We start from the raw sequence: 15,126 nt of genomic DNA on the forward strand, positions 1-15,126 counted from the left end.
CCCCATGAGATGAGTCATTAGCCTAGCTGGTCTTTTGTATGTTAGACTCCTCAGTCAGGAAAACCAGATAAAAACTGTTTTGTAATGTGAAAAGTTGAGTGACACATTTCTTTACACCCCCCCCCCCCCCCTCTTTTTTTTTTTTTTTTTTTTTTTTTCCCCCCCCCCCCCCCCTTTTTTTTTTTTCTAAGCGTTAAATGACGAGTCTTTGTTACGTTGAGGGAGAGGAAATCATTTGTAGACAAACAGCCAAGTCACAGAAAAAGGGTTGCACATAGACAAAAAGAGTGAACTTTAATTTGTGTTTTTTCTTCTTTTTTTTATTTTGATGTAAATTTACACTATTTATAAAATGCATATTTATTGCTTGAAAATATTTGTTGATGGAATGCTGTAATTTTTTTTCCAGAGTACCTGCCATTAAATTTGAAGGCGCCTTGTGATTTTAAGCTCGGCCCCTCATACGTTTTCTATATAAATAAAACTGCTTAGTAAGCGTTGTACAGAGACCTCGAGATGGGTTTATTGTTTGAAGGATGTTTTATGCGTCAATAAACAAAAACTGTCTTTATTTACATCTGCAGCTCGGCCAGTTATTCACAAGTAGTACTTTTCTATTTTTATTAAGTCAGATTCAGCTGCTCTGGGTTTCAGTTTTAGATCTGATTCATTAGTGTTGAGGAAACGACATCAGGTGGAAAAAATGTCAATTAAAACAAAATGAAGAAAGTTGAAATAATCCCAGTGAAACAGGCCACAACAACAGAATCATAATCAAAGGAAAGAAACGGTAAGTTTGATTAAAAATGCACTGAATTCGGTATGAGAGTGACGTACATGAGAGTGACGTATATGAGAGTAACGTATATGAAAAGTGACATGAGAAGTGGTGTATATGAGAAATAACATGAAAGTGACGTATATGAAAGTAACGTATGAGAGAAGTGACTCAAGGATCAACTGATTAGAGTTGGGTGGCTAAAGGTCTAAAGTCAAGGTCAGTGAGACCTCACAAATAAACAGATAAACAGGGCTGTAACCTGGAACTAGTCCGAGTGGAGGAGGGATACAACCACGAGGAGGTGACGCTAGTTCGTCTTATGTTTTGTTCTAATTTCATAAACACAAACATTCGTTATAAACGAGTCTTTGTTTAAATGTTTATTTTAGTTAAAAAATAGAAAAAATTCTACAGTAATTGCAACAAATGTAAAAGTATCGTACTAAATCAGTACTTTCTCTTCCTCTTTCCTGACTGACTGACTGACTGACTGTTTCCTGTGTCACTGGCTGCCTCTGGACCTCGTCTGGAATTCCTCAGTTCCTCTTCTTGACGTTTCAGACAGGAAGTGATTTGGTTTCCTTTTTATAGCTTCTCGTGCTTTTGTAGCATCAGTTAGCTTCATTTTAGCTGCTCAGTCGGCTGCTGCTGCAGGAGTTTCACCACAAGAGTCGGACAGTGACCAGCTCCAGGTCACGACCTGTGTACAGGTGGGTCACGACCTTTTCCATCAAGGTCGAGGAGAAGTTTTTAGGAAAGGAGATTATTTCGATTTTTTGAGAGATTTTTTTTCTCTCTCTCTCTCTCTCTCTCTCTCTCTCTCTCAAAATCAAATTCTTTTCAAATTCAAATAAGCTTTATTGGTATGACAGATCAGAAACCTTTATTGCCAAAGCAGTACAGAAAATTATGAACAATGACAGATGATTGATTAATGATTATACAATAATATGCAAATATTAACAATAGTATTAAATACAATATGATAAAAGGTAAAATGTAATCACACAGAAACATGTACCACAGAGCTTCTTTCTAACATATTTCACAGCTACAACTCTACATTGGCTTTTCTCCCCACAGATATAGGACATATAGTTCTACAAACATAGGACAGTTTGTGAAGATGGGGGAGGTGGATAAACTCTCTCTCTCTCTCTCTCTCTCTCTTCTCAGGGAACTGATTGGTAGATCTGGAACTCCTGTGGCGCCCCCCACTGATCCAGGATCTGTAAGTCCCGTCTGAAAACCAACCACTCGCTCTCCGCTCCACATCACGCTCTCCTGATTTCACTGATTTCCTCACCTCACACTCTGGTTTGATAAAAACATATTCTTTATTAATCCTGAATGAATCCCATAGAATCCAGGTCACAGCAGAGGTTTGATAGAAAATCTCTCTCAAAAGGAGGAACAGACACTGATTGATCGTTTCTGATCGATCTGTGAGCTGCATGTGTTCAAAATGACATTTATATAAACTGATCAGCAAGAATGATCCGATTTTAAAAAGGCGCCAAACGAGCAGAACTTTCATGTTTCCCAGAGGATGAACTGGATTTCTACATTATTACAGGTCCAATACAAACGTTTGGATCTTTATTTACAACGACAGATCTGAGTTAAAGAATCTGCGTCGACGCTGCGTGGCGAACACAGAGAGGCTCTGGCAAAGTTGGCGGCCGCCATTTGTCCATCTCAGCTGGTCGTCTCATCCACAGCGGGCTGCCGGGAAAACTGCAACTTTGCCAAGTGGATCACCAGGAGAACCGTGAACGCTGAGCTTATATGACACTTTCTCCTGTGGCAGTAGATAGTAAATGTGCGACGCCGAAGTCCAGGTCCGACATGATGCGAGTTTTGTGTTTGAATGTGGCCAATAAATGTGGGAAATGAAAGGCGTGCTGCTTTGGATCTGAACCAGCAGCTAATGGAGGAACAGTTCTGGGCGACTGAGCGAGTGAGAACGATGCAGATGGTAGAAACGTTCTCCAAGCAGAGACACGTGCTCAGCGGTCACTTGAGATTTAAACAGGATTTTGCAGCCTGTTATGTGAAGGAGTTAATAATAGCTGCAACACAGTGTTGAAATGGATTGATGTGCAACTGTTAAAAACATGTTTCACATTCAAAGATAAGACACTGTGTGATTTCTTCTTCGCTGGTGTCCGTGCAGATCGTCCAGGGGCGCCTGTTATCTCCCTGCAAACTGAGCCCCGTGCTCAGGCCAGATCCGGCCTGACCCCCCCGCACCATCACAAAGAAACACAGCCTCATTAAATGTCCCCGCGGCGCCTCCAGCGGACCGGCTGCAGCAGGGAACTGGTTTCATCTGAATGAAGTCGACGAGCTCAGACGAAGGGAAGAAATCTGAACAAAGACGCTGTGAGGAATCAGAAGCTTGTCTGATGTTTTTTGTCTGTAATCAGCACAAGGTTTGATCTGCCCCCCCCCCCCAGTAGGTTGTGGTGTGTGGTAATTAAACTCAGTTTTTGGCTGCACAGCCTCCAGGGACTGAGCCGGTTTACAGGAGATGAGAAGAGGAACTCTGACAGTCGTCGGTTTGAAGAAGAGGAACTGAAACTGTTTTCTTCCTCCATGAATGAATGGATGGATGAAAATGATGCAACGAGCCTGATGAATGATTCAGTGATTGTGACTGATTTCATCTGTTCAGCCATCAGGTTGGTCCAGACTCAGTCAGGGCTGGATGTGATGTAGACCTGGTCCTGGATGTGAAGGAGGGTCACAGTAATACCCATCGTGAAATCTGATTGGTTACCGAAAACAACTGAAGTCAGCTGATTACAGGAAGTGAGGCGAGAGAGAGAAACGTGATGGAAAGAAAAAAAATCCTGATTGAGCTTTATTTGAATCTGTTGCCATGGATACGTTGTTCAGATGTTCATGGTTCCCAGAGGAGGAATCTTAACCACTTCGATCATCCTCTGATTTGTCCTCTAGCGCCACCATGTGGAGGCTGCGCCACATTAACACTGTTAGCATTAGCACTTTTATTTCTAATGAATAACCTACAAACATTTAAAGTAACGACAACACACAGTCTTTTGTTTCCACACACACACACACACTCACACACACACTCACACACACACACACACACTCATACTCACACTCATACACACACACTCACACACACACACTCACACACTCACACACACACACACATACTCACACTCATACACACACACTCACACACACTTACACTCACACACACACACACACACTCACACACACACACTCACACACACACACTCACACACACTTACACACACACACACACACACACACACTCACACACTCTCACACACACACACACTCACACACTCTCACACACACACACACACACTCACATACACACTCACACACACACACTCACTCACACACTCTCACACACACACACACACACACACACACACACACACACACACTCACACACACACACTCACTTACACACACACACACACTTGTGTTTGAGTTTTCTAAATTAAATTCACACTTTCTGTTTAACATTCTTTTTACTTGCTTAAATGATGTTTTATCTTTTGTTGTTGTTGCTACGTGGATCCAGCCGTCCTCTCTCTCTCTCTCACTATAATAAAGCCAGAAAACATGACTTAAAAGAGCAGCTAATATTAGCACGCTAACATAAACTAAGTTGATGAAACTTTATACCTGCTGTACCTGAGCACAGCCTCACAGGGGCGCCGCTGATGGTCGTCTAGAAACAGCTGTAAATGTTATTACATGAACTGTCTTTTTCCCATGTTCCCTCAGGCTGAAACACACACTCGCTTCCAGCGGTACAGGACGTCTGTTCGTGTCTTTTAATACAAACTGCAGAGGTTATTTTAACAGCTCTATCAGCGCCCTGCAGTTCTTTACATCCCACCTCTCTTTATGTTCCTAATGCTCTGACATAATGACGATGACTCAGTGTGCTCGGTGCCGATTGGTCCCTAATCACTGCTAATACTCCGGATATAACCCACTTTATGTAACAGCACAGCTCGTCATACCGGGGATACAACCAGAAAGTATGAGTGAAAGACATTTATATAAAGTCACAAATGAAATGAAACACTGATGAACTAATTATAGTGAGCAAAGAAAATTACCTTCTCATTTACCTCTAACCGCACAGACCAGGTTTAGGTTCCTTTGTCCAGGTTTAGAGACGTCACTTCTCACACACACTTGTCACAAAGTGCTTCACAATCAAATCAAATCAAATCAAATCAAATCAAATCAAATCAAGGAATTAAAATCAAAATAGGTCAAATAAATGCAAAAGGTAAAAACACCAGATAAAATACACAACAGTGAAAACAGATACAGACACTGGTTAAAACATAAAACACAACATACACTGACATTAAAGAAGAAGGAGTCAGCAGCCATGTCGCTGCTGCTGCTGGGAGGCTGCTATCAGCTAAATGCTAATGTCAGCATGCTAACAGCATGTATCATATTCGCCATGTCGGGACGCCTCGGTGGCTCACCTGGCAGTGTGTACCATCAAAGCTCAGTCCTGTCGCCCTTTGCTGCATCTCATCCTCCCTCTCTCCCTCTCTCACTGCATCTATAATACAGGCTTAAAAAAGCCTGAAAAAATAACATTAAAAGAAAATATTCGCCATGTTCACAGTCGCAGGTTAGCGCGTTAGCATTTGCTGATTAGCGATAAACAAAAATCAACTGAGGCTGATGAGAATGTCGTTAGTTTTGTGTGTATTTAGTCATAAACCGAAGTACTGGACAACAAGAAAAATGTGACCTGATGATGGTGCTCGATGAAATCATCATCATCATCATCATCAACCTTTGTTTAATTATTTTCTCTGCAATAAAAAGAGGTGACACTCGTTTTCAATGATGCTGAGATTATATGAGCAGAAAGAAAACAAACAAAAATCAATTCCAGTTACATCCAAAAACATTAAGATTTAAAAGATTTAAAAGTGTCTTTCTAAACTGTCCGAGTGTTTTCAGGGAAAATTTAAAGTGCTGTAGCCTCCGTGAGTCTGGAGCACAAGATCTAAAAGCAGATTTTCCAAGTTGTGAATTGACCCGAGGAACAAACGTGATCCGGTGCTGAGAGCGGGTTTGATCAGTATCAGATGTATTAGAGCGACAGGAGGTGATTGGTTGTTTTTAAACCTGCGCACAGAGAAGCTGCCACATGTTTCTGACTCCAGCTGTTCTCAGTGATCGCTCCATCACTTTAAAGGCCTGTCAGCTGTAGAACAGACAGGAAATCACTCTCCTTTTTTTAATTTTATTTCTGCTCAAACTCTAAATCTAAAGCCTTAATCAGGTTTAAATATTTAATTTATTACTTTAACACAAGATTCATTTTTCCTTTCGTCCCTCTGCTGCTGTGTTGTTTGTTGTTGTCTTTTCACTGACTTGAGGAAATATCTGTCGCTGTCTGATTCTCATATGTTGAGTTGGCTTTTTAATGTGGAGACCTTTATTTTGGTGAGATTTATAGCAGGTGCTCGTCAGCTGAGACAGAGGACGCTGTGTCCCCAGTAATAACGACTGAGGGACGTGTACATGATGTTTGCTCATGTAGCCGTCAGGGTTCCTGTTACGTGTTCTGTACATCTGAATGTGTGACACTCAGATCTTATATTTACCTGTGAAGGTCTCTGCAACTTTGTTTTGAAAAGTGCTATAAAAACCAAACTGTATTTAAATGAGTAATATTTATCTCCACATGTGTAAAGTGAGTTTTCCATTAAAGCTATTAATGCACCTCACCTGTCAGTCAACCCAGCAGGAGTGAGGTGTTTAGTCTGACACCATGCTCCGCCCCCCCTGAGCACCTGACGGCAGGATCTTGTTTTTTCCAGCTCAGTTTGTCGCTGCTGTTCATTTGTATTCAGATATCGATGCAGACTCTTCTATAAACTTGTTTTGCTTCTTTGTTCATTCAGTTTCTCCACAAAGCTGAGTTTTTTGTTTTGTTTTTCTTTCAGCAAAACAATGAAATGATCCAACAAACAGGAGCTGATAGAATTTATTCCACTGTGCAACTGACCGACTGTTTAAAACACATCAGTGCCTCACACTGTTGCACCGGGCGACCATCACCATGGACAATGGGCTGCAGTTCATTTTGCACCATAATACTGCTGGAAATTCTCAGTGAAAAATATTCCCTGGTTACATTAAAGCTCCATGTTTCTTCTTCTTCTGTGTTTTATTTGAAGTGTTGATCCATCAGAAGATATAAAAACCATCTCAGTGTAGTTTTACATCTCCTCTCTCAGGCTTCTCTCTGGAGCTCTAGTAACAACAGGTCGGTGAGCCAATCAGAAGAGAGGAGGCTCTGAGCCTCTCTTCTGATTGGCTGACTGTTTTCTGACTGATCCAATAAAAATAAAGCAGATTTCAGGTAAAAACACTCAGAGAAACCAAATCCTGCAAGGTTTGGATGGTGGGTCCAGGTGGGCGGGGCTTGGTGACTGCTTTGTTGTGACATCACAAAGTTCCAGAAGTCCTGACGGCTGGTTTTAAGGCTCAGTTTCTGAATACAGGCTGTGTGCATTTCTCTGTGGACTGAGGCTTTGATACTTTCACAGTATTAATATAGAAGCTAGAGCTGATCTATAATCACACTACACATGGACACAGACCTTTACACTGGAGGGGCTTTAACATTTAAATAATTATAATTATATTATTACAGGTCCAGTCCAAAGACTGTCAGGTCAGTGGGGGAGGTGTGTCTCTCAGCCTTAAGTGGGTAAGAAGCTGAATTAGTCAATAAATGCTAACACACCTCTCCATACCTGTGTCAGGTGTTTCAACCTCTGGATACAGATGTTTTAGCTCCCTGTCTGTCGGATGAACATGGTGCAGAAGAACTGAAACATCTGGCGGAAGCAGGTGAGGACTGAGTTGATGTGACGACCTCTCACACTGGCTGTGAAATGCATGAATAATAATCTTAAAAATAAAAACCTAAAAGGAGACTTTTTGCTCTTTATGATGTCAGAGTCTTTTAACAATGTCTCCTTCACCTGAACCTTTTCTCAAAGCTTCAGATGCGGTGTGATGGCGGACGTTCATTGTGCTCCTGTAAAAAACAAAAGGAGTCATAAGTGTGGGATCATTCATCTGCAGCGGGTCTGCAGGCTCTGTGCTTGACAGTTATTTCATTATCACAACCACAGGTGGCTGCGTTGGACCGATGGACTGACAGCCACTTCAATCACAACACCTTTAATTTATTCATGATCCGCCTGAATTTCAATTGTTTTTTTAAACCGTGCTGGCAGGCTGCGTTTTTTCCTCTTTCCACTTACCTTCAAAAGTGAGAACAGGGAGGTGGTTGACATTTTAGAAAATATCAAAGCCAGAAATGGAGGCTTTTTATTTGTGATATGAGACACAGCCATTTCCTTACAGTAAAACACAGTTGGACACATCACTTGTTTTTAATCTTTTGCTTTTTACGTATGATTGTAGATTGATTGTCATTCAGGAAATACTTATTCTTTAATCATCAGCTCATCATCAGGTTCCTCACTTGATCACAGACCAACATCCTGCTGGTCTGTAGGGGTTTCAGAGGACTCCCATCATCAATGAAGAGTCTCACAGCAAAAATCCCCCCCAGTGAAGACTTTGGTTGCACCTGAAACTGCCCCACAGGAACTAAACGTTGCCCCTGGTTAAGTAGTTAGTGGTTAAGTTTAGTTCCCGAGTTCTTCAAGAGGTTTCTGGTTCTATGGTGGAAACACTTGATCCACATTATCAACAATCACCGTCCTCATTTCCTGTCTCCACTGTGACTCTGAGAAAAGCAAGAACTGCTAATAAATATACTGAACACTATAAATACAACAAAGCAAAGATTATCACCAATGTTTTAACATGAGAGACTCAAGATCAGATAGCAGATTGGCTCGAGGGACGCGAGGGAGAAGGATCATTGGTCCGATGTGGTGACATCACAGAGATGAGTTTTGATAGCGTGGGGAAATGGAAGTCACGGAGTGGAGAGTGGAGAGAAAATAAAATTCCCAGGAAGAAGAGCGAGGGAAAATTATATTTATTATTAAACTATGAGCAAAGCTTCGTAAGAAGAAGTGAGTCAGAGTCGGAGGGAGAAAGTGAGGAAGATGAAGAGGAAGAGTTTAGGTAGGAAGAAGACATTTCTATGTAAAGGGCGAACAGTGGTTGTTATTTGTAGGATAAATTATTTAAAGGTCTTCTCCTCCCTGATGATAAATAACAAAGGATTTGGTTTTTCAAAGAACAAAAGTTCAATTACCTCGTTAAACTTTCTTAAAGTGACATCTACTCCTTCTCCCTCATTTGAATTCATAATCTATGAATAGACAAATATTTTCCATTTCAGAAATGTAACTACTGGACACAAGATGTCTCCTGTGCAACTGGAAAGTCCATTTTCAGTGTTTGTGGCTTCAAGTTTCTTCATCACTTCAACAACTCTGCACCTTCATCATTCAGCACAGTGAAGGTCAAACATCCCAAAATAAAAGCTGTTTCTGAGAGGAAGAGGAAGCTCAGTGTGCTCAGGTTTCACATGTACATGACTGTGTCTGTGTGGAATTAAAACAAAGAGGAGATTGATTGTGTGTCTTGTTCATAGCGTGCGGTTATAAAGTGTGTGATGCATGAAAACAACAACACCAACACAACCTCCGTCTGCTCCTCACACACACATGAAGAGAAGGAGTTTCCGTTCACAGACACAGAAACAAGAACCAGGGAAACCTGGAGCCAGCAGATGTCACTGTAGTTATGAAAGAGATGGATGCTAACTTATATCTGTAACACACACACACACACACACACACACACACACACACACACACACACACACACACACACACACTATTAAAGGGGGGATCAAAGCTGCTTCTAAATCCTGAAGGTGTATTCCAGATGTCTTAGTCACTCGTGACTCAGCTTGTATTTGTTCCACTCCTATTTGTTTTTTACTCTTAACCCGAGTGACTCACCGTTGGGTCGACAGAGAAAACATATGCAAGTGTTTTAGAACAGGAAATGGATGTACAGAAGGGCAAAAACTATATTTCTTGGACTGTGCGGCTCGACTGCTTTCAGCGGCCAAGAGGAAATCATAGTCATTTGTGGAAGTGCTGGGTTTGTGAGGAATGTGTCTGAGAGGAGCGCAGGCTGCCATTAATGCAGAAAGCCAAGTATCTGAAGGCTGACAGGGCAATGACAGACCGGTTACCACGGTTTCTTAACGTCAATGCCACCCAAAGGTCCGACAGACGGCAGTGTTTTTCTTTATTTTTCTCTTTGTTGATTCGTATAAATGAAACAGGCACATTTGCAACGTAGAATAGTTTCATATAATTTAATTGAAATTGCATTATCATCATGAGCTTGGTTATTTATCATAGAGAAAGTCAATCAGTCAAAGTCATGTCACAAGTTTAATCAACTAAAAAAGGGAAAGTAGCCAAATAAATTGAAATATATTCTGACTGCTGAGAGAAGAAATTAACAAACATCCTATATACATAAATGATATAAAAATAATGAATAAAAAATTTAAAAAGGTAAGATGGGAACAGTATGAACTTCATCCTAGATACAGAGGAGAGAAGTAAAGTACATTTATTCAATACTACTTCTTACAAAATATCATAGCACGGTAACACAAAAAAAGTAACAGTATAGTAAGGCATAAAGATGTCATAGTTTAGTAAGGCAAAAAAACATGATAAAATGTCATAGTACATTAAGGCCTAAAAATGACAGAGTATAGTAAGTCATAAAAGTAGGAAAAAACGTCATGGTATAGTAAGTCATGAAATGTCATAGTATAGTAAGGCATAAAAATATGAAAAAATGTCATAGTATAATAAAGCATAAAAATGGGAAAATATGTCATAGGCATAAAATGTCATAGTATAGTAAGGCATAAAAACATGAAAAAACTTCATATTACATTATGGAATAAAATGTTATAGTTTAGTAAGGCATAAAAACATGATAAATTGTCATAGTATATTAAGGCATAAAATATCATAGTATAGTAAGGCATAATAACGGGAAAAAACATCATAGTATAGTAAGTCATAAATACATGAATAAACGTCATAGCGTAGTAAGTCATGAAAAAAGGAAAAAACCTCATAGTACATTAAGGCATAAAATGTCGTAGTATATTAAGGCATAAAAACAACATAGTATAGTAAGGCATAAAATGTCATAGTTTAGTAAGTCATAAAATGACAGTAAATTAAGGCATAAAATGTCATAGTATTGTGGAGCATAAAAACATGAAAAAACGTCATAGTATAGTAAGTCATGAAAACATGAACAAATCTCATAGTACAGTAAGGCATAAAAACGACATATTTTAGTAAAGAATAAAAACATGAAAAAACGTCATAGTAAAATAAGTCATAAAATGCCATAGTATAGTAAGCCATAAAAACATGAAAAAATGTCATAGTATAGTAAGCCATAAAAACATGAAAAAATGTCATAGTTTAGTAAGGCATAAAATTTCATAGTATAGTAAGGTATAAAAAAATGAAAAAATGTCATACTATAGTAAGCCATAAAAACATGAAAAAATGTCATAGTATAGTAAGCCATAAGAACATGAAAAAATGTCATAGTTTAGTAAGGCATAAAATTTCATAGTATAGTAAGCCATAAAAACATGAAAAAATGTCATAGTTTAGTAAGCCATAAAAACATGAAAAAATGTCATAGTTTAGTAAGGCATAAAATTTCATAGTATAGTAAGGTATAAAAAAATGAAAAAATGTCATACTATAGTAAGGCATAAAAACATGAAAAAATGTCATAGTATAGTAAGCCATAAAAACATGAAAAAATGTCATAGTATAGTAAGGCATAAAAACATGAAAAAATGTCATAGTATAGTAAGCCATAAAAACATGAAAAAATGTCATAGTATAGTAAGCCATAAGAACATGAAAAAATGTCATAGTATAGTAAGGCATAAAATTTCATAGTATAGTAAGGCATAAAAATGTCATAGTATAGTAAGTCATAAAAACATGAAAAAATGTCATAGTACATTAAGGCATAAAATGTCATAGTTTAGTAAAGCATAAAAACATGATAAATTGTCATAGTACAGTAAGGTATGAAAACATGAAAAAATGTCATAGTATGGTAAGCCATAAAAACATGAAAAAATGTCATAGTATAGTAAGCCATAAAAACATGAAAAAATGTCATAGTATAGTAAGCCATAAAAACATGAAAAAATGTCATAGTATAGTAAGGCATAAAATTTCATAGTATAGTAAGGCATAAAAAAATGAAAAAATGTCATAGTATAGTAAGCCATAAAAACATGAAAAAATGTCATAGTATAGTAAGGCATAAAATTTCATAGTATAGTAAGGTATAAAAAAATGAAAAAATGTCATAGTATAGTAAGCCATAAAAACATGGAAAAAATGTCATAGTATAGTAAGCCATAAGAACATGAAAAAATGTCATAGTATAGTAAGGCATAAAATTTCATAGTATAGTAAGGCATAAAAATGACATATTTTAGTAAAGAATAAAAACATGAAAAATGTCATAGTATAGTAAGCCACAAAAACATGAAAAATGTCATAGTATAGTAAGCCATAAAAACATGAAAAAATGTCATAGTATAGTAAGGCATAAAATTTCATAGTATAGTAAGGTATAAAAAAATGAAAAAATGTCATAGTATAGTAAGCCATAAAAACATGAAAAAAATGTCATAGAATAGTAAGCCATAAGAACATGAAAAAACGTCATAGTATAGTAAGGCATAAAATTTCATAGTATAGTAAGGCATAAAAATGACATATTTTAGTAAAGAATAAAAACATGAAAAAACGTCATAGTATAGTAAGCCATAAAAACATGAAAAAATGTCATAGAATAGTAAGACACAAAATCTCATAGTTTAGTAAGGTGTAAAAAAATGTCATATGTATAGTAAGGCATAAAAACAATGAAAAAATGTCATAGTATAGTAAGGCAAAAAATCTCACATAGTTTAGTAAGGCTAAAAACATGATAAATTGTCATAGTATAGTAAGGTTGAAGCCATAAAAACATGAAAAAATGTCATAGTACATTAAGGAATAAAATGTCATAGTTTAGTAAAGCATAAAAACATGATAAATTGTCATAGTATAGTAAGGTATGAAAACATGAAAAAATGTCACAGTATGGTAAGCCATAAAAACATGAAAAAATGTCATAGTATAGTAAGGCATAAAAACATGAAAAAATGTCATAGTATAGTAAGGCATAAAATGTCAAAGTTTAGTAAGGTATAAAAACATGAAAAAATGTCATAGTAAAGTAAGGCATAAAATGTTATAGTACATTAAGGCATTAAATGTCACAGTATAGTAAGGCATAAAAACATGAAAAAATATAATAGTATAGTAAGCCATAAAAACATGAAAAAATGTCATAGTATAGTAAGGCATAAAATGTTACAGTACATTAAGGCATAAAATGTGACAGTTTAGTAAGGCATAAAAACATGATAAATTGTCATAGTATAGTAAGGCATAAAATGTTATAGTACATTAAGGCATAAAATGTCATAGTTTAGTAAGGCATAAAAACATGATAAATTGTCATAGTATAGTAAGGTATGAAAACATGAAAAAACATCATAGTAAAGTAATGTCAATAAAAACATGAACAAATGTCATAGTACAGTAAGGCATAAAAACGACATATTTTAGTAAAGAATAAAAACATGAAAAAATGTTATAGTACATTAAGGCATAAAATGTGATAAATTGTCATAGTATAGTAAGGTATGAAAACATGAAAAAACATCATAGTAAAGTAAGTCATAAAATGTCATAGTATAGTAAGGCATAAAATGTCATCGCACATTAAAGCATAAAATGTCATAGTTTAGTAAGGCATAAAAACATGAACAAATGTCATAGCATAGTAAGTCATAAAAACATGAAAAAATATCATAGTATAGTAAGGCATAAAATGTCATCGCACATTAAAGCATAAAATGTCATAGTTTAAGTAAGGCATAAAAACATGAAAAAATGTCATGGTATAGTAAGTCACAAAAACATGAACAAATGTCATAGTACAGTAAGGCATAAAAACGACATATTTTAGTAAAGAATAAAAACATGAAAAAATGTTATAGTACATTAAGGCATAAAATGTCATAGTTTAAGTAAGGCATAAAAACATGAAAAAAATGTCACAGTATAGTAAGGCATAAAATGTCATCGCACATTAAAGCATAAAATGTCATAGTTTAAGTAAGGCATAAAAACATGAAAAAATGTCATGGTATAGTAAGTCACAAAAACATGAACAAATGTCATAGTACAGTAAGGCATAAAAACGACATATTTTAGTAAAGAATAAAAACATGAAAAAACGTCATAGTAAAGTAATCATAAAATGTCATAGTATAGTAAGCCATAAAAACATGAAAAAACGTCATAGTATAGTAAGGCATAAAAACATGAAAAAATGTCATAGTATAGTAAGGCATAAAATGTCAAAGTTTAGTAAGGTATAAAAACATGAAAAAATGTCATAGTATAGTAAGGCATAAAATGTCATAGTTTAGTAAGGCATAAAAATGACATAGTTTAGTAAAAACATGATAAATTGTCATGGTATAGTAAGGTATGAAAGCATGAAAAAATGTCATAGTATAGTAAGGCATAAAATGTCATAGTTTAGTAAGGCATAAAAACATGAACAAATGTCATAGCATAGTAAGTCATAAAAACATGAAAAAATGTCATATAATAGTAAGTCATAAAATGTCATAGTACATTAAGGCATAAAAATGACATAGTTTAGTAAAAACATGATAAATTGTCATGGTATAGTAAGGTATGAAAACATGAGAAAATGTCATAGTATGGTAAGCCATAAAAACATGAAAAAATGTCATAGTATAGTAAGGCAAAAAATCTCACATTTTAGTAAGGCATAAAAACATGATAAATTGTCATAGTATAGTAAGGTATGAAAACATGAAAAAATGTCAAAGTATGGTAAGCCATAAAAACATGAAAAAATGTAAGACATAAAAACATGAAAAAATGTCACAGTTTAGTAAGGCATAAAAACATGATAAATTGTCATAGTATAGTAAGGTATGAAAACATGAAAAAATGTCAAAGTATGGTAAGCCATAAAAACATGAAAAAATGTCATAGTATAGTAAGGCATAAAAACATGAAAAAATGTCATAGTATAGTAAGGCATAAAATGTCATAGTTTAGTAAGGTATAAAAAAATGAAAAAATGTCATAGTATAGTAAGGCATA

At 36.3% G+C, this 15,126-nt stretch overlaps 1 long non-coding RNA gene across 1 annotated transcript; it reads left to right on the top strand.

The window, feature by feature from the left end:
* The first annotated feature begins 1,413 nt into the window (after window positions 1-1,413).
* LOC111237949 lies at window positions 1,414-6,940 on the top strand. Its single transcript, XR_002665797.1, has 3 exons — window positions 1,414-1,491; window positions 1,958-2,012; window positions 6,787-6,940. It is a non-coding gene; the product is annotated as an uncharacterized LOC111237949 (long non-coding RNA).
* Window positions 6,941-15,126: the final 8,186 nt, after the last annotated feature.

Source organism: Seriola dumerili, unplaced genomic scaffold, assembly GCF_002260705.1.
Source record: "Seriola dumerili isolate Sdu_G_001 unplaced genomic scaffold, Sdu_1.0 BDQW01001125.1, whole genome shotgun sequence".
Lineage (NCBI taxonomy): Eukaryota > Metazoa > Chordata > Actinopteri > Carangiformes > Carangidae > Seriola > Seriola dumerili.